This window comes from Natrix helvetica, assembly GCF_964273705.1.
Source record: "Natrix helvetica genome assembly, chromosome: 3".
In the NCBI taxonomy this organism is placed as follows: domain Eukaryota; kingdom Metazoa; phylum Chordata; class Lepidosauria; order Squamata; family Natricidae; genus Natrix; species Natrix helvetica.
Genome location: NC_138549.1, coordinates 24,593,756 through 24,615,365, shown reverse-complemented (window position 1 = coordinate 24,615,365; position 21,610 = coordinate 24,593,756). Strand labels below are relative to the sequence as shown.

At 38.3% G+C, this 21,610-nt stretch overlaps 1 protein-coding gene across 1 annotated transcript in view; it reads right to left on the bottom strand.

Annotated features, from left to right (window-relative positions):
• Positions 1 to 21,610, bottom strand: part of FGF14 (fibroblast growth factor 14) — a 382,025-nt gene that overhangs the window by 153,379 nt on the left and 207,036 nt on the right. The window lies entirely within an intron of this gene.

Here is a 21,610-nt window from a genome sequence, read left to right as displayed (position 1 = left end):
GGGGTGTCTCTTGAGGGAAAGAAACGCGGCGCGAGGGAAGAGAAGAGTCCGGAGCCCTCGAAGGCGGGAAGGAAGCGGAGTTAATAACCTGCCGTCTGGATTTTCCTCCCAGCTCCGGAAAGTCTCCCCGTTGGGACTAACGCCTTTGGCACCCAAGGCTCCGAACCGGCGACTGGGGCGCCGCGTGCCTCTGACCCTCCCAACTTGTAACCCCCAACCCTCCCTTCCTCGGGCATCCCTCGTAGGCTCCACACGATCGGACCCAGGATTTGACCTTCCGGACGGGAAAGGTGACTCGTGTGGAAAACGGCGCCTCGGGCAGCCGTGACAACAAAGAGCGATGCGTGGCGGTGTCTGGAGAGCGAATCGCCCTCGTGGCTTCGCTTCCTTCCGCGCGCCGGCCTCTTGGTAGATCCCGGCAGGGCGGCACCCCTCTCTCCCCGGGAGCGCTCTCTTGACTAGCTGGGCTACCCCCAGTTCCAGGAGCCGAAGGGCTGGCAGCTTTGGGGGTGGAGTGTAGGGAGGGGGGGCTTTGGTTATCCAGGTGCCCGGCTTCTCCGTGGCTAGACTGCAGTAGAGGTCACTCCATCTAAAACAGGGCGGTAGGGTTTGGGAGGGATGTGATCCTCCCCAAAAACCTAACTGCCCGATTTTCAACCTCGATTTCGCCCGATTCTTTCTGCGGTCTCTCTTCATTTTGCTTGGAGACGCTGATACTTTTCGCGAATGTGAATTGTCACCAAATGAAGCAGGAGGAGAAGGGGAAGGAAGGAGTCCCTTTTCTTTTTGCTCCAGTTCACACCTGCTTTTAAATCTTATATTCCTAGACTACATAACAGCCGAATGCCCACAAATTGAACCTCAGGCTCCTGATGTCTCAGGAGTTGTTTGGGTCTGGTTAGGGGAAAAAAGAAGTGGGGCGAGGGGGAGGGAGAGAAACCCTTCAGGCTCATAAGTAATTCATTTGAAAGGAAAATGTTTAGAGGGAGAAAAAGAGGGGGAAATCTGAAATGTTTTTAGTACCGAAACAAAATACACACATTTATAGTTTTAAAAAGCAACATGTACATGCCTACAGACAAAGAGAGTACAGATATACAAAAGGTATAATCTCCCTAAATAGACCACAGAGGTGCGCCAAGGTTAGAAATAAGTCAATTCAAATACTATTCAAACATTTACTTGTCGATTTATAAACATCTCTGTTCAACTATACAGCTGGCAATCAAGAAATTTTAGTGATTGTTGTTTTATGAACTAAATCTTAACCATTTTGGATTTTCTAAGGCTAGAATTTTTAAAAAAATATTCAGTGATTATTTGTGACAAGTAGTAAATCAAATAATTTTAATTCACACTCGTGAAATAAGTTGTTTGTTACAGATCATCAAGTTATCAAGACAAAAACACAAGTGCTAGTTTATCTATAAACAAAAGTGTGGTTGATTGATGTCACCCCCCTCCTTTCAGCATTTTTGTGTGCAATTATAGGTGTAGAAAACCCTGACAACATTTGGACATCTCTTATTTACCTAATCCAAAGATATCCTAGTCCACCACACAGATTCCCACTATCAATATGTCATAAGTATTCAAATTATACGGTCTTTGAGAATCAGTGCATACAATTCTTTTGTTGCTATGCAAAGACAGCACTAATTAAATCAGCTGCTGGTAGATGTGGCTGCATGGAACAAAGCAGATTGTGCTAATTATAAAGATGGTCACCTAGAAGAATCACTGATGAACTTTTCTTTCCATGTAAACATCCTGACTGCTAATACAGAAGAAGAAGAAAAAGAGACAGGAGGCATTTGTCCTGTAAATTTCCACCCAGTTGAAATGGCTCTAAGTGTCATACATGAAAATGAACTTCAAAACACCCAGAAATCCACAGCTTCACATGTTTATCATCCAAATCATTTGATTGGAATGCAAGATGCACTTTGATTTTATACAAATTTTTCTCCTTCAAACACACTTGTATGGAATGCTTATAGATTGTATCTCTATACCCCAGTGCACTGCCAAGGCCAAAATTTTCCAAATATGTATAGCGGTGCATTGTCATTTCAGCTAAATGTTTTTGGGACTTTAATAATAATACCCAATACTTTCCTCAAAAATCCAATGCACAAAATAGAGCATTAGCAATTTGTTTTTGGTTTGTTTGTTTGTTTGTTTGTTTGTGGTAGATTGGTATTTTGTGGTTGCTATTGACTCTAGACTACCAGGATCAATCGCATCACAGGCCGGATCGTGATTTTTCGTGATGGTTTCTTGCTTTTGTGGAGCGGGGGGGGGGGGGCGTGCATGACATATCTAGCCCATGGGCAGTCTGACAGGCCTACTCTGGACCGTTCCTTGTGGATTATTCATTAATCATATTGTTGATATGTTAACTTGCTTGCTCCCGTATAAAATGGGCACCAATATGAACTCTAAACTATTCTAGCTCCAAGTTAGAGTTAGAGATGGGGAATTCTGTTGTATATTAGTACTTCTGGAGCAAATCTGGGGGGAAAATTCTGTCTGTCATTCTGGAGCAGAATTGTTTTTATTTAATTCTTGTTCCCAGGTTGTTTGCTTTCTCTAAGGCCAAAGCTGTAAAAATAGTATTATCCCTTTAAATTTTAAAGTGACACTAAGTAAATTCAATATAACTACTTTTATTGGGAGTTTATTGTAGAGATTCTTTCAGAACAAGGGAATATTTACAATAGCTTTAATACCTACATATCTATAGTTGGTTTTATTGCTATTATCCTTCTCATCTCATCTTTTCATCTCTCATCATCTCATCTTTCCTACTTCTTTTATTATCTTATGATTTATCATTTGTTGTTTCTATCTTATGATTTATGATAGTAACTATGATTTATTATCTATGATGTATCACTTTGCTATTTGCATGGAGACAAATTCCTTGTGTGTCCAATCATACTTGGCCAATGAAGAATATTCTATTCTGTTCTGTTCTATTAAGACAACAATTGACATAGCTGGCATTTTACAGTGCTTGTCAAACTTGTACTTTACCTGGAAATATTTTAGGGAATCTGTTGTAGTAGTTAAGGCACCAGCTAGAATCTGAAAGGCCATGAATTCTAATCCCACCTTAGGCACAAAGCCAGGTGGGTGACTTGAAGGCACACACAAAAACAACATTGAACTGCAGCATAATATATTAATTTTTAAGATAAATGTTTTCTGATTAAATAGAATGTTACATACTCATGGGAGTTTTGAAGGAATATCCAGCATTCTTCTGTTTTGGAAAAACTGATCAGGACCTTGGACAGAGGACACCAAATAGGAGGGAACTAATCTTCAATTTGCAAAGCATAATAAGGACCATTTACAGATTGTAGTTCCTCAAATTAAGACAAAAACAGGAAATTAACCCATATTGTCTAATAGTGTCAGGAACAGGAAGTAAATCACAGTTGCCTTCCATCTAGGTCTAGGATTTAATGTCTGCAGACATTCACTCCTTAAAATGTTGCAAAACAAACATTGAAATTGAGTAAGGTTTTCTTTTAAAATCATGAAGAAAAACAAATTCTCTTATAATTTGAAAATCTAGGGTAGCTATTTACAATGTTAGGTGTACCAAGGGAAACTCAAGAGAGCCATCTACTGACTTAAATCTGTGATAAAATGCACACTTCTAGCAAGAACAAAATAATTGATATGTAACACTTTTGGTTAGAACAAAGATCTTTTAACAGCCATGCAGAAGGGGAGCATATATTGTACTGTAGTCTGTGTGACCACCAACTAAGTAGGTATTATTGTAATTTTAGGACAACGTTTCCACTTTATAATTGAAGAACAAAATAATTTGAAATAATATCAATGTTTCAGATTGTTTTCTATTGTTGTAGCTATATGGTAAATAGGAAGTTTTGGGAATAATAGTGCATATCTTATATGATTACTAATTTAGTCCTAGACTGGCTTTATTTTTCATATTAATTTATATTCAAAATGAATATTTGCAGATTCCATTTAAAATATATCACAACATCCCTTTTATGGCCAAATCTAGGGTACAACAAAATAGTTGCTTTTTACTGGACGAGACTTTGAATATTTACTTTGACAAAACAAATATGCAGGTTGATATCTTGGAATCATTAACCGTCAGGCTTAGAAGAAAAAAGTAGATAGCCATGTGTCATGCTAAAACCATTACATATAGAATTCTTTATTGGCCAAATGTGATTGGACACACAAGGAATTTGTCTCTGGTGCATAAGCTCTCAGTGTACTTACAAACAACAAAGTGATAGATCACAAATCATAGTTACAATTACTAATCATAAGATACAAACAACGGTTCCGGCGGCTGACGGCGACGGGCACCTCGTTGCTCGCTCCGGCTCCCCGGTGGGCTTCCCCACTTCTTGGGGGGCACAGGACGCTCCGTAGAGGCGTCCTGCCGGAGGAGCAGCATCATGGGGGATCCCTGCATCGGCGGCGGGCAGCGGGAGGTCCCCTGCGTGCTCAAGGCACCGGAGAGCAGATCGGAGGGCGCGTGGGCGCGTCTTCGCTGACAGGCTGTTCGGAGTGAAAAAAGAAAGCAGAAGGATGCGGCAGCGGAGTGGTGAGGTGTAGACTCCATTCCTATTACCAACTATAAAATCTGTCAGCTGTGCAAACTTGAACTTTTGGCTTGATTTGGAGAGGTGCGGCTGGAGGGGAGGGGGATTTCCCCCTCCCCTTGGACAAGTGGCTGGAAACAAGTGAGCTCTCAGCCCCAAGGGAAGGAGGAGGGGGAGAGCCAAACTAAAGATGTCACACCCCTACTAAATGGATTTTTAGATTTAAACTTTTAATGTTTAAGACAATGAGATCTGGAAGCCCTGGGAACTTTGAACTTTGAAAACTTTATTTGTTGCCTCAATACCCGAAGCTGGCAGGGCAAGATGGCACACTTCCGTTGTCTTCATGAGATGTGAGACTTGACTCCACCCTTTAACTTCAGGCTTCCGGTCTTTGTCTCCGTGCTACCTGGATAATTCTCTTGTGGATTGTTTGCTTTTGAACCCACTGGAGTGAAAAACGACTGCTCTTTAGCCAGGGTGATTAGAAAACTCCCCTGTGCCTGGACTCTCTGCCTCCTGGACTCTCTTGACTGTTCTATCTATCTGACTGATCCTTCTTTATACTGACTGGACTCTTTACTTTATAAACAATGGCATCTAAAAGACCACCTCCTGGAAAGTCAGGCTTTGCTGCCTCAGCCCCAACATCTGCAACCTCCAGTCCAAGCACGCAATCAACATTAATAGCCTTCAAGCAACCTAAATCTATGGACCTGGAGCTTCATCAAATGTTACAACAACTTCTACAGGGTAAGGTGACCAACCGTCCTCCTTTAGGGAGGACAGTCCTTCTTTTGTAAGTTCTGTCCTCCCTCGAAAAGTGTCCTCCTACATGTCCTCCTTTTTGATATTTGAAGGCTAATCTGTTGCGCATTATGTGACGTATTTTATTAAACAGTTTTTAATGGTGTTTTTTTTACTTCATCGCAAGTATATTGAACAGATATTGAATCTTGTGTTGAATTTTTATCTAAAGAAATGCTAGACATTAAAATAGACGACAATTGTCTCTTTGAAGAAATTAGAAGACTGAATGTATATTTAAATTCTGAAAAAATAATACAATGGGAAAATCAACATGTTGAAATTGATAAAAGATGGGTGGCTATTTTCAGCCATTTCAAAAATGAACATATTCCATGTGAACACTTATTTATACTTGTTCAATTTACGTTGTGCTGCCCTGGAATTAATGCAGCAGTTGAAAGAGTTTTTTTCAATTGCCAATGATTTTTTGACAAGTGAGAAATCGAGATTGAATGTTGATACTCTAGCTGCAGCACTTGCCGTAAAATTCAATATGAACGATATTTCTTGTTCAGATATTTCCAATATATTGTTAGAAGATGATACATTGACAGAAAATATTAATTCAATGGGAAAGTACTCATTTAAATAATAATTAACAGGCATGTAAGCATAATTACAATATAAAATGTTGCAAATGTTTTATTATGCATATATCATATTTTAGTGTATTATTGTTGCAATGAATAAAATATTTCTTTTATTTACGATATATTTTTTCCAATTTATTTGTCCTCCTTTTCATTGTAATAAAGTTGGTCAGCTTAGCATTTTGGACAATAGAATGTGTTTTGTCCTCCTTTTCATTGTAAAAAAGTTGGTCACCTTACTACAGGGACAAGAGGAAATAAAGAGACAATTGAAGGAGATGAAAGAAGAAATTAAAGAGAACCAGGATAAAATTAATAAGAACTCACAGAGACTGGATCTTTTGGAAGATGGGGCGGCTGAGATGAAGGGAGGGATAGAGGGTGTGCAAAGGGGAAACAAACAACTTGACACCCAACAAATGAAAATAGAGTTTGAGAGAATGTCTTTTTATCTTAGATTCCAGAACGTGATGGAGACAGATGATGAAAATATAAGGGACATCATGACAACCATTTTGGCTGAGTATATTCAGAAGGAAAAACAACAGATGGGGTGGGAAATAGACCTGGCCTATAGAGTGAACTCAGCGTATGCTAGAACACACAATGTCCCCAGGGAGGTACACATTAAATTTCTTAGGAAAAGCACAAGAGATGAAATCCTGAATGCACAAAGGGGGCAAGCCCTGACATATAAAGATAAGGAGATAACCATTCTGAAACAGATCCCCAAGAAAGTGAGGGAGAAAAGAAAATTTTATTCGCAATTGGCGAATAAACTATACCAGAAGGGGGTGTGGTTTCGATGGTTACTGCCTGAAGGTATGCTAATATTCTGGGAGGAGACAAGAGTTAGAATTAATACACCCACAGAGGCGCAGGCCTTTATGGAAAAAAATAAACTACTACTAGAAAAAGCAGAAGACACTTCAGTAGATGTACAAGACACGGGAGGGGCCGGAGCACTGCCAGCTGGGGGAGATGGGGTGACATCAAGAAAGCTCAGATCACACAAATAAGCAAGAAAATCCACGTGATATAAACTGACCGAAATTACCAATTGAATTTACCACACTGACTATATGCTATTATGTAATATTTGAATTCTATGCAAATGTATACTATGAGTCTGGAGGGGGGGGTGCACCTACCGCATTTCGCAGCTGCCAAAATTTGTAACCTTTCCCTTACCTTTTCCCTATGTAAAACATTAAAAAACCAATAAAAAACTTTGTTTAAAAAAAAAGATACAAACAACGTGAGAAATCATAAGATACTATTAGAGAAGATAGTAGGAAAGATGAGAAGATAAGAAAGAATGAGAAGATGAGAAGAGTAAAAGCAATACAGCCCTACTACACGGGTAAATATCTTTAAGACACTGCTGTGAGAAAGGTGTTTGGCAAAGTGATGGCATGGGGGGGGGGATATCTTTGTGTCTAGCTGTTCTGGTATGGAATGCCCTATAGCAGCATACTGAGCAGAAAAGTTGAAACAGTTTATGTCCAGGATGTGAGGGGGTCTCTAGATATTTTCTCAGCCCTCTTTATGGTCTATGCATAATACAAATCCTCAATGGAAGACAGGCAGGTTGCAATTGTTTTTTCTGCAGTCCTAACTATCAGTTGAAGTCTGTACCTCTCCTGTTTGGTTGCTGTACCAAACCAGACTATTATTGAGGTACAATGACAGACTCAATAATTCCCCTGTAGAACTGTATCAGTAGATCCTTGGGCAATCGAGTCATATTCTAATATATGACTCTTAGATTGTCCTAGTAAGTAATAGCTTCTTTTCACAGGGTTAATACACATTCAGTTTCTAATCAAGTAGTAGTCTAAGGCCTTTTCACAAATACTTATATTTTTCTTGCTGTTCTCTCAGTTTCCTAGTTCATTTTTTACATTTCCCATCGGCTTACCTTTGAATTTTTTTGTTTGCAACTTTACAATTACTATATGTGATATGCATCAGTAACTATTGGTAAGCCATTATTATCTATACTGCCTTATTCTTTCTATTTCACTCAGCCTCCTTACTTTTCTTAGCTTTTCTTCTTTTATGGTCTTTCTTTCCTCTCTGTCTGTCTATTCTGTTCTTTTTTTCCAGCAATTCTGGCCAATTTCTTAAGAATAGCTTTGTGCACCTCATTTCAGTATGTATGCTTCTAAGTGCTATTCAATTAAAACAATACAGAATACAAGCAAATGTACCATGTTAGGGAAGTAGCTAAGTTATAAGTTGAGACATTCAAGATCACTTGACATAAAGGTCTTTGTATCATCAATAGCTTACATTAATGAACTTCACCCAGCTGAAACACAAAGGAAATAATACAGTGTGATATTTCAAAAGTTCCCTCAGGTCCTGGTTGCCTGAGGTTATTGAGCAAATCACTCAACCTGTCTACTGAGTCTAGACTTTCCTTAATATGATGTGAAATAACTCTTCCATGACCCAGAGGTTTACAGAAAGCAGAATTATTGCTATTATAACCTGCACTTTTTGTTTTAATTCTATGGAATTAAATGGAATGAAATACATTAACTCTGGAATCACTTATCGTATTTTTCGGAGCATAAGACACACCTTTTTCCCTCAAAAAAGAGGCTGAAAATCTGGGTGCGTCTTATACACTGAATACAGCATTTTGTTTGCCTCCTAAAACCCCGCTCCCTTCACCAAAATGGCCATGCAGAGCTTGTAGGAGGCTTTCAAAGATTTCCTGGGGGCTGGGGAGGGCTGAAATGAGCAAAAAATTGACAATTTTTTGCTCAATTTTGCCTCCCCCCTCCAGCCCCCAGGAGGACACTATAAGCTTCCTAATTCTCTTTTTTTTTTTTGACAAAAAACGGGTATGTTTTCTCAAAAAATGGGCCATTTTGTGCTTGTTTTTGTCCCTCCCCACCCCCCAGGAACATTCTACAAGCCTCCTAAGGGCTATTCATGCCCTTCGTTTGGAGAAAAATGGGCCGTTTTTGGGAGGTTTACAGAGTGCAAAACCTTTTTTTTTAATTTGCCTCTTCGAAACCTTGGTGCGTCTTATACTCTGGTGCATCTTATACTCCGAAAAATATGGTAAATAGTGTAATTGTTGTTTTCCAAACTGATAAAGACTCAAGACACAGTTATATAACACAACAATCTGCAAGTTTTTCCATTAACAGTGAAAAAATATCTCACAGGAAGTCTGTTAGAAACAAAACTAATAAGATGATAGCTTAACAAATTATATGGAAAAAAATGGCTCTAAATAGGAAAGAGTTCAGCTGCTGATATTCTTGTAATCCCATCTGTTTCATCTCAGGAAATCTTACTTTCAGTTTGAGGCAACAGGAAAACAGCCTGACAAACAAGAGTACAGATATCGTAATTAAATGAACAAATGTATATTGCTTATGCAACTTACCATCCAGAACAAATACTGATTTGGCAAAGAATAAGAAAGATGAGTAATATTTGAACGAAGTAACTTACTCTTCCTTTCATGTTCAAATTATCTGTCACATTTTTATCTAGAGTATGTATTTCTTTTCACACTTTATGCAACTGGGGGTGAACTTGGCACCTTGGTTTTATCCCTCCATAAAAATAGGGCTATTATCTTTAGTGAAGAGGTAGGCTTTTCTACAGAGAAAAATGGCTCTCTACTAAACATGGGAATATATATATATATATAAAAAACTATATATATAAAAATATATATAGTTTTATTTCCTGTTTATTTACAACTGTACACTACATATCAGAAGCAACCCATCTCTTAAAAACAAATAATAAATTGAACAATTGCCTCCCCAAAATGCAGAATTTTAATTCTAAAAATACTCAATAAATTTCCCCAGCCTGCTTAAATTGATGTTTGCTCTGCAAACAAACCAATAAAGCAATAAAAGCAGCATCACTTTGTAAAGGCATGTCCAGCTATTGAGGAACATTATTGATATTTCATTAAATTTCACAAATCCTAGTAGCTGTTTGTTTCTGCGTAAATGACTACAGGAGGACCTAGGAAATTCAAGAGAGACAGCTCACAAAAATGAAACCTTCTCTCCCACTTATCTCTTGTAAACTGAAGAATTTACGTTCAATATTAATTGAATATTAATGCTGTATCTCTATATTATGTATTCTTTAGCTTTGTTCTCTCTCCATCCCTTCTTCACTTGCTAATCAGAAAAGGAAGGGAACTGATGAGAAATGTAAAAACCTCTACTGTCAGTAATCCTCCTACATTGGTATTGATAGCTTCTATATTTCTAGGCTAGGAGGCACTGAAAAATTATATTGAAGACTTAAGAGATGTTAGCCACTCTTTTGTGTTTACAAATAGAGTAGTTAATAAGCAACAAAATAGCAGATTAACACTCGGGCTATGCTCATAAATGAGCAGTCTAATTGGCACAGATGATGATAACTAGAGACCTAGGCGGCAGTTATGTTTATTAAATTAGTCCATAGCATACAGTGTGGTCTTGCCTAAGCAAGTTTGATGGTGGCTAAGTACTGATTAATCTACTTGCATTAATTAATCCTGTTAAGAGCATTGTTCCTCTGAGCAGAGTTATTTTTACAGAACTAAGAAAATGTATGTCATACTATTTAAATTTTCTGAAAACATCAGCTGTTCTTCTTAGGGTGAACAGTGTAATGACATATTTTGCTTGTGTAATTTGAAAATGTACCATATATACAGTGTGTGTGTGTGTGTGTGTGTGTACTTCCTGGATTTGTGTTTTGTCAGAATTTCAGGGAATAATGGACAGTATCCAAAATCGTGACAAACAAAGCAGACTAGTAGCACTGTAGTCACCTCCATCAGAAACCCCTGCACCCTGCAGATATTCACTTAATGAAATTTAGAAACTCTAGTTACAGAAACAATAAATAGACATTGTTGGACATCAATCAAGTTCTCGAGGATGGAATTGGAAGAAATTGGAGCAATCTGGGAGTCCTATACACAAATGGGGAAAGACTCATGGAAAGAAAAATCAGGTTAAAACATAAAAATCCAACTACTAAGATTCACTTAGACTGCAGTGGGATTGAAATGAAAAATAATGAACAAATAAACAATTTCACTTTTGTCCATATTCACTTTCAAGCAGTGGGACAACCAAATGAAAATGTTTGTAAGACATTCCATCACCATTGATCAAGCACTGTAATCAAGAGCCAGAAGATCAGTAGACGGCAATATGATCAATACAATTATGTTATTAGATTTTCTGATCATGAATCAAAGTATCCAAAGGAAGAGTGAACAAAAGAAAAAAAATTAAGGCAGATGAGGGGTGGAAGACAGAATTACCTCAGAGACTCCATCTTGAACAAAATTCTTAATTGGCAGCCCTGTAAAGTCTATCCAAAGATGGATCCAGGGCTGACATTAATCTGATAAGAACTCTTAATCTGATAAGAACCAAGGCATACTGTTACAGACCCCAAAGAAAAGAAAAACAATGAGTGTTCTGTGCCAAAATTATAGTATTATGTTTATAGCAAGCAACATTAACACATGTCAGTGTTTATGAGAGTTCATGACTTCACAGAGACGTGGTAACAAGGTCAGTCAATGAAGAGACATGGTAACTGGGTCAGCCAATGAGGGCTTTTTGGGAACTGAAACAGTATTTGCTGTGTGGGCAACAAGGAGATAGCGAGGAGCCTGGGCACGGCTTAGCTTAATTCCTGTACTAAAAGCTGCAAAGTAGTCGCTGCTCTGAACTGAAACTGTTCTCTCCTCTGCCTGTGTTTGCTTGTATTTACTACCATGTTGGAAAACCTGCTTTTGGTATTGTATATTTACTTCATGTGTTATATTATATATAAAGAAAAGGTATTGAATCCTGCTGAATCAGTTAGCTGTGTGTGCTCCAACAACACATTGCACATTTTTAAAGAAATACCTGTATGATATATAATAGTTTAAAAGCTAATATTTAAGATTTTAAATCTGTAAAACATTGGCAGTATTAAACAGATCTGCTACCTTATGCCATGGTTAAATGGGCAGTGCTGGTAATTCATTCCAGCAATGTTTTCATGTAACTATTTCATTTAAAGTATGGATATATTTATTTGTGAGACCCAAATATAATAAAAGTCCCTGCCTTACAGAAGGACTGTTCATGCACTGACAGCTATTATCCCAATTCTATTGTTGGAAACAAACTTGCAACTTTTACTGAAAGCAATCAACAAAATCCTTCTGAAAATTCTAATGCGATAACCATTATGAAGAGAATGTTTTGCTGCAATTGGATCCTAAGTGAAAATTAAAGCAAAGGTTGAAAACTAAAACTTATTAATATAGGAACAGCATGAGTTGCTTGGACCCTATGCTGTCAAAACTGATAGAGGCATAATTATGAGGAACAAATAGAACTGCAGCTACTTTCAGAGAAACAACTGTTCTCACAATTACAGGAACTTGCAGAACTAAATGATAGGCTAAATGAGAAAAGCCTATGAGTGAGACTGGCATCATAACAACAAAGAATTAAAAAAAACATATCAACAGTACCAAACTACCACAAATCATTTTGTGTTTCTTTTCTTAAAATGTGCTGTTTATGTCTTGTACATGCAGAGAGATCAGAAAAATTCATTATTGAGATTAGTTTCTGCAAGTAGAAATGACCCAATGAATAAAACCATTTACAGGGATGGAATAATCCTTGAGTACTATTTGAAGTTATTCAATCATCTCCCAGATTTTGTTGACTGACTCAATCCCTATGTATAGCATACTGGCACAGGAAAAATATTCTGTTCCCATAAGCATCAATCCACTGGCTATTTTTTTTCATCATCTTGAGTTCTATACTTCTCTTTTGAATCATTTCAGTTGATTCTATTTTTTTAAAAAACCTCAAGTATGAATTTTGAATATTATAAACTAATTATCTCAAACCCACCAGTGAAACATTATTAGAGCTAAGGATGCATATTTATAAAGTGGTACTGCCCACTCAGGATCAAGAAATATCTCCTACCCAATTCAGGGAGATCTTTAAAATCTTGGGAAAAAACCCAAATATAAATATGCTAAAATCTTTTTAAAAACCCACAAACTGTAAAATATGGTTGACATATGCTATTATCAGTTCACAATAAAATTCTGTAACGTTAATCACCCAGCTGGCATTACATAATGCTTTACTATATACACTTGCTTACATAAAAATATGTGAATGATAAATAACAGTCAGCTGCCAATATAAAAGTTGTCTCTTAAATCCACTGAGAAACTCATCTTCTAGATTTCAGGGGAGGATGCTGAATGCCACATGTGGTATGATCTAAGCACAGTACACAAAATTGTCTACTACATCTTACCTGTCAACAACTTCTTCAGCTTCAATCTCAATAATACATGGGCAAACAATTGTTACCAACTCAAGACAAACCACTCCAAACTTGATTGCAGAAAATTCGACTTCAGCAACAGAGTGGTCAACACCTGGAATGCTCTACCTGACTCAGTTGTTACATCCTCTAACCCTCACAGCTTCAACCTTAAACTGTCTACCGTGGACCTCACCCCATTCCTAAGTCGTCCGTAAAGGGGGTGTGCATAAGCACACCAGCATGCCTACCGTCCCTGTCCTACTGTCCCCATTTATTTGTACTCATTTATTTCGTTTATACCCATGTTTATATTTATATCTGCTATCTTGTACATGTTTGACAAACTAATAAATACTAAATACTATCAATATTTCCTATTGGTCAGACTAAAAATTAAAATTGGGAACAGGTATTCAATTGTTTCTCATTTCAATTATATATATATATATATATAGCACTTAGATTTACATACCGCTTCATAGTGCTTTACAGCCCTCTCTTAAGTGGTTTACAGAGTCAGCACATTGCCCCAACAATCTGGGTCCTCATTTTATTGACCTCAGAAGGATGGAAGGATGAGTCAACCTTGAGCTGGTGAGAATCAAACTGCTGTCAGTCGGCAGAATTAGCTTTTAGAGTAATCTTATATTTAAGATTTTGGCTGAAATCTCTCTTTCTGTCTTCCCCAATCACTCTTTCTTCTGGCTGCTGCAGAGCCCTAAAATTCTCAACTATCTCAATGCCATTTCCTCAAAGAAGCCAAGAATTGCCATCATTGCTATTTTCTGATATGCTAGGTATTGAAAGTTAAACCAATATTGTTTTTACTTCAAAATCAGCTAAGATGTCCTTCTTCCTACAGATAATAATTCCTGTTTATATCTTTGGTTCGAACAGTGTTTTTTAAACTTGGCAACTTTAAAGTGTGGGGAAGTTTGGAAAAACACTGGGTTAGGGCATTCACAAATTGTCAGTCAAAGCTTTAACACTGGCTACAAACTGAAGAGGGGCACAGGCTCATTTTTACAAAATGACTGTGCAGAAAAATGCCTAACATATTTGTCTGAATCATAGGTTCTGCAGGGACTCCATGCTTGGTATTTTTTTTTCTAATATTTGAGAACAGGAAATATAGAATAACAGATTTTGATTCATTGTGGACAAGGCCACAGTAAGTGTCATTTCATTGTAACTCCCACATGGTTTAATGCTTTTTTATAACATAAAGATATATTGTGTTTTGGAGGGAAAAAATGAAACAAATAATAAAGAGGTGGTTTCATTAATCAATACCACCCGAGTTTTTGCTGAGGACAGGAACAACAGAAGGGATGGGCTTCAAAAATTTCAGCAATGAGTTCTCTGCCCAGTTGCTGGGTGAGCTTCGCCATGGTGGGTGTGGCCTAGTTGGCTTCCTTCAGCCTGGCAGGGGGGAGGGGTGTTTTCACCTTCCCCAGGCTCCGGAGGCTTTCCTTGAGCCTCTGGGAAGTCGAAAACTGCCTCCCCCGGGCTCCAGAAGCCCTCTGGAGGCCGGAAATGGGCCCATTTCCAGCCTTCCGGAATTTCCAGGAATCCCATTTTTCCCCCTCTCCGAGCCTCCGCATGGGCCCTGCATTTACCTGGCACCCAAAATGGGCTGTGTGGAGACTCCTGGAAGGGGTGGGAGGGGTAGGGTGGGATGGGAGATGCCAGCCAGGGTTGTGACTTGGAGGTTCTCCAAACTGGCCATAACATTATCTACAGGTTCTCCTGAAACCTGTAGCAGCCCACCCATGAAGAGCAGTGAGGAGGAAGCAACTTCCTAAATCCCCAAAATTAAGGGATAGTGTTGCTAACCATCCTCTATTTTACTTCCAAACTAAATGCAGATACATACTCAATTCAAGTATATCCCAATGCAAAAACGTTTTTACATATTTTCAATTTCTCTTTCCTATGTTTTTTGCGTACCTTAATCTAGGATACAGCTCCAAAATAGCAACTCGAATTATACTTTATAACTATACCTTTTATAACTTTAGCACACAAGCACAAATATGCACACTTGGAAATTCTCTCCCTGTTAATTAATGGAGGGCACCATGCCCAGACTTTAATCAATTCTGGAATCTATGGATTTAAAAATGTGGTAGATCCTCAATCAAGATTATTTTCTGTGATCTGTCAAGACCTTTTCAAAGCTACAATTCTGTCAACAAAACAGTGCATTTGCTCAAAGTAAGCCATAGGAAGCTCAGTGTGACCCAGGAATGGATAGGATTAAAGCCAACATTTCATAAAACAGTTTGTTCTTTGATTCTTTAATACAACAGACAATTCAAATGGGATTCGACTGTGCAAAAAAATATTAAAATCTGTACTTTAAACATGATAGATAAGATCAGGCTAATTATCTGTGGGAGACTTGGCTATAAAGGAAACCATTAATCCTAGCTAATACTAAATTATTTGTCTTCTAAAGCATCCTCTAGAAATGTTAAATCGGACAGGGCAAAGCTGGAGTTATTGCACTGCCACAGATAATTAATTCAAATGTCCACTTGTATTATTAGCAATGCTCTTTGAATAATTATTTGTTGCTTTGTCACACAAATTCACCACTGTTAATTTTAAAAGTATCTTGTTTCATTTGTCACAACAGTTTTAGCAGCCTTTTTTCTATAATGTATAGTGCAGTTGCCTGATTTGCCAGCAGTAGACACTGTTACATTAGTTATTTGCCCAGAAAACCAACAGGCGGCTATGGAGGGCCATATCACATTTGCTGCATGCAGTGGCACCGAAATCTGGATAAAGAACAGAGACCTATTACTACTCCCAAAATGAAACATGATTTTATCAGCATCAAGTAAGATAACAGAATGAGATTTATATTGAATTGCATAGGTGTCAGTGTTATATAAAGGCAGATACACAGGCAATTGGGGGGGGGAGATATTTTTGGGCTAAAACACAAGATTTGTTTGTTTTTTAAGGATGATTTTCAGATGACAGATTATGCAATGGAAAAATGGGTCTTAAAAGGCACAGAGTTTCATTCTCAAGCAGAAAGAAGAAACCCTAGACATTGTTATTTTATATTAAACTTTCACATTCATATTAGATTAAATCGAACAAGGCAGTGTTAACTAATGATTTAAAAAAAAACCTGGGTGTTTGATAAAATCCCATTCCTACAGTAATAGAAAGACAGAATGTACCAGTGATGGCTAACCTTTTTCGTACCCGCGTGCCGACTTGTGTGCCAGAAATAGCACGCAAAACCATCCCGCGAGGAATGTGTGGTCTTGCTGGCCTTCGCGGGAGCGCCGAAACCTGGAAGAGCATCATTCCATTGCGCACGTGCACACCGGCACCCAAATTTCCAGTTTCCAGTACATCCCCAACAAACAGCTGGTTGTCGTACATGCGCACAACAGAAACCCAGCAGTTTGGATGCTCATGCATGCCGGAATGCTGCTCTTCCGGATTTCAACACTTCTGCAGGCGCGAAGGCCAGCTGGACAGCACACGTGTGTTCACAGGAGCATGTAAGAGGAGCCAGCAAGGCCATGTGTCCCACGCGGGATGGCTCTTCGTGCCATTTCCGGCATGTGTGCCATAGGTTCGCCACCACAGGAATATACTTTGATAATATCCTTCTTATTTTTATCGTTTAAGATTCTGAACTGTTTTTCATTTAGACTTCTTTTAAACCATTCAATCAAGTACCAGTATATAAGTATGGGAAATATGTTATAGTAGCAGTCCCCAACCTTCCCAGGAATCTCTTTTTTCAATTTCTAACGAATCGGTAATTCCAGAATATTTTACCTACCATAATCTCCCATGGCAATTACTTTCAAAGTAAGAGTTCTAATAGCAGATGTTATGGGGGGGGGGGGACTTGCCACCAAAATATCCCCCGATCTGCTAAAAATAGCAAAGGAAACCGCATATCGTTGCTTCAGAACTTTTTAAAAAAGGATATGTTGGGTGAGCAATTTGTCACATAAATTAGCCTCAACTCATTTATTTTTTATAATCTAATTATGCAAATCAAGCAAGTTCCAAAACAGTATGTAAGGCAGAAATGAGCTATTTTTTTTTATAATCATCCTTAAAAATATTATTGTGTGCAAAAACTCACTTCTTAAAGCTTGGAGGATTTGAAAGATATCAAGTAAAGAACCTTCAACTTTCCTAAACCCCTGAAGGAGGAAAAAAAGAAGCCAAGCAATTTGAGAATATAGAATTAGTTTATGAAGTCAAAGCATTTTATCTTCCCGGGTTGCAGTTACTGCTGTTATTTTATATTCACCAATCCCAATATTTTTTTTCCACAGCTTGGACAGTGAAATCTTTTGAAAAATAATTATCTCTTCTTTGCATACCAATTCTGGGTCATATCAATTTTTAAGCACTTAGTGCTATAATTTGATTTATTTTTGCAGTATATTCCAGTAAATGCCCCAGAGAAATGGAGCTAGTAAAGCAAAATTTATTAAATATATGATAATTATGGAGATAATTATGTAGAACAATGCTGAAGAATGTAAGAGAGAGAGAGAGTCAAATATCGAAGCGTTTTTTGTTATCTGCTTGGCGAAAGGGAACAAATAGTTTTGAGTGTACCAATACAAAACAGGAAATATAGATATATAGTTCCTGTTTTGATATAAATATAGAATAAAGTTTAAAAATGAATATATGCAGCTTTAATGAATCATTTCATCAGTAAAGTTTAATGAATCATTTCTTCAATACTTGTGGGTCTTATGGGTTTCTAGAGCTTTTATATTCACAGCCAGAGAGGAATATTTGGAAGTGAAGTATATCAAGTAAAGCTGTTGTCAGCTTCATAGACTTTTTATAACATTGCATTGCTTCTTTCTCCACTATATTGTACAGCACACACAAAAAATGGTATAGTCTGCCCAGGGGTGGATTCCTGCCAGTTCTAACCTCTTCTATAGAAGAGGTTCCACAAATCTACAGTGCCGTTTAGAACCGGTTCCAGCTCCCCCCCACGCCCATCTGCACAACATCAAGATGAAGAGCAAGAGGAGGAATTGTGGGAGTTGAAGTCCACAAGTCTTAAAGCTGTCAAGTTTGAACACCCCTGGAGGTTTTTTTTTCTAAAGGGTTAGTGGTGCAAGGGTCGTGTAACCTGACCGCTTTAAGACTTGCACACTTCAATGCCAGAGTTCCTGAGCCAACATTTTGGTTGCTAAGCAAGAGCATTGTTAAGTGAGTTTCACCACATTTTACAAGTTGGCCACTCCCACCCGGTCACATGGCCGGCAAGCCACTCCCACAAAGCAGGCCACACCTACAGAAGAGGTTCTAAAAAAATTTGAAACCCACCACTGAGTCTGCCTGACTTTATTTGCAATAAAAGACACTTTATCTCAAAGTTGCTTTTTCAAAAGACAACAGTACTGATTTTTCCTTGAAGAGGAAGAAGAAGAAAACGTTCCACTTCTCATTATTTATTTATTTATTATTAAACTTATATTGATGCTTATTCGCCCATGGCAACTCAAGGCGGCTTAAGGTAAAGGTTCTCCCGTACATGTGTGCTAGTCGTTTCCGGCTCTAGGGGGCAGTGCTCATCTCTGTTTATAAGCCGAAGAGCCAGCACTGTCCAAAGACGTCTCTATGGTCATGTGGCCGGCATGACTCAATGCTAAAGGCACACTGAGCACTGTTACCTTCCCACCAAAGTGGTCCCTATTTTCCTACTTGCATTTTTTATGTGGTTTCGAACATCTAGGTTGGCAGAAGCTGGGACAAATAACAGGAGCTCACCCCATTACGTGGTGCTAGGGAACCGCTGAACTGCCAACCTTTCTGATCGACAAGCTCAGCGTCTTAGCCACTGAGCCACCATGTCCCAAGCTTACAGAATATAAAAACCACATTTAAAACAATAAAACTAATTTAAAAATCAAATAAATTAATATAATAATAAAATAACTCACCCCCCCTTACCCCCCCTCTCTGAGTTCCGGCCATTCGGGAGTTTATCTGTGCCCTCAAGGTCACCTGAATCAAGGTGTAGTTGGTTGTGGAATCTTCTTGGAACTGCTGAAAGAGCTGCATTGTAGTCTGGAGGTAGGTGAGGTCTTAAATCTCCCCCTCTGCTGAGGGAGGGGTGTTCAATTCTAACACAGGTGAATTCTTTTACCCCTCTTTCAAATCAATGGTTCTCTCTATCCAAAATATGGAGTTTGTTGTCTTCAAAAGAGTGACCTTTGTCTTCAAAGGTCAGGACAAGATTCAGCTGTCCATCTGCATTTAAAAGACAAAGCTCGCTCTTTTGAAGACCGCAAAGTCCACATTTTGGATAGAGAGGAGCATTGGATAGAGAGGAATTACTCTCTATCGATGTATAGAGACTAGATGACTAAGAATCTCCACAGATATTTAAAGACTCCTTGTTTGTTTCTTGCAGCAAAAGCAATCAAGAAACAGATAATGTCATATTTTATAGCAGAGATCCACAAGCAAAAGCCATCCTTCAAAAATTGATACAGTTAGGTCAGGGATCAGCAAACTGCAGGCTCTGGAGCCGCATGTGGCTCTTTCCTCCCTCTGCTGCAGCTCCGTCACCAGTTGGCACCACAATTTTGAGAGGAGCTTCCGGTGGGGAGAGGTGCACAGTGCACCAGGAAAAGACTCTATGGCAAGGGGAGGGTATTCCAGTTGTCTCCACAATTGATAGGGCTTTCGGTTATGACAGGTAGAGGAAAAAGTATGCCGCGCTAGGAGGAGACTCTATGGTGGGGGACCTGAACTTCCGGTCAGCTCCAGAATTGAACAGGGAGCTTCAGGTTACGACCTTTGTGGCTCCCGGTGTTTTCTTTTCTGTGGGAAACGGGTCCAAATGGCTCCTTGAGTGTTTAAGTTTGCCGATCCCTGAGTTAGATTAACATTTCCACTAAGCACCGTATACATGACTTCAGCAATATAGAGAAAATACACTATTTTTACCCTCCTAAATTGCAGTAAAGAGGGAACTTGCCTCAATTTAATTGTTGCATTTGGCATGGAAAAAGCCAAATGTGTTGTTCAAATAATATGGAATGCACAGGGCTGAAATGAAGGCGTTGTAGGTCATTTGGCCATATAGCAAAGTGAACAACTTGCACTGGGATCAGAAAGCAGCAGGCTTTTTCAATACAGGCATATGGCATCTCTTCAAAGTGTTCCTTGCTCTCTATGCTACTGGATTCTGGATAAGCTGAATTCTTAAACCATCTTGGTAGATTTGCCATTTTGTCTAATTGACATAGTTTGAGGAAACAGTTTTCCTAGTAATCTTTTTATTTTTCATTCAGTAAATTAGATTTGGAAAGTAGGATAAATGAGTTTTCATTCAGATACTGATTTTAAAAATGAAGGTAGATAATTTTACATCCAAGGGAGATCCAAATTAATCCTCTGAATTTACCAGCAACAGCAGTCTCACATACTTGAAGGAAGCAGTGATTTCTTAAGCTTTCTCATCACCACAGTTTAGGATGAAGAATATATCATATATCAGGAATTTGTCTGGTGAAGATTAATAACACCAATGGCTTACAGCAGTGAAGGCTAACCTTTTACATCACCGCATATGGGAGCACCAAAACCCAGAAGAGCAGTGCTTCATCACACATACATGTGCCGGCACCCAAACATCTGGTTTCCAGCACATACGCACGCCCAACAAACAGCTGGCTGTCATGCATGCATGTGCCAGAAACCCGGAAGAATTGAGAAAAATTGATGGATTTAAGGAGAGAAATTTTGTCAGAAGCACTATTGATAACCAAAGATAAGCTGATTAAAGAAGCAGATGAAGGGTTTCAAGATTATGTAAGGTATGCAACAAGCAACAAATTGCGAAGAGAAGTCCATACAAATCTTATTAAGGAAACAACCAGAAGACTAATCCCACAAATGGCAAAAGACATAAGACTGCACTCTTACTGGAAAGACACAGGTTGATATATGAAAGCTTATAATAAAAAATTAGTCAAATTTAGTTAAATTTAGAGCTTTATGTAAAAAATGAAATGATAATGGATATAGTTAGATAAATAATTGATCATGATAACAATGTATACATATGTATTGGTTTGATAAGAGGAAATTTGATATAAATTGCAAATGGTGACTACGAAAGGAAGTTTAGAAATTATGTTATGTATGAAAGATTATAATAAAAAATTAAGCCAAATTTAGTTAAAAACAATGTGTATATATGTACTGGTTTGATAA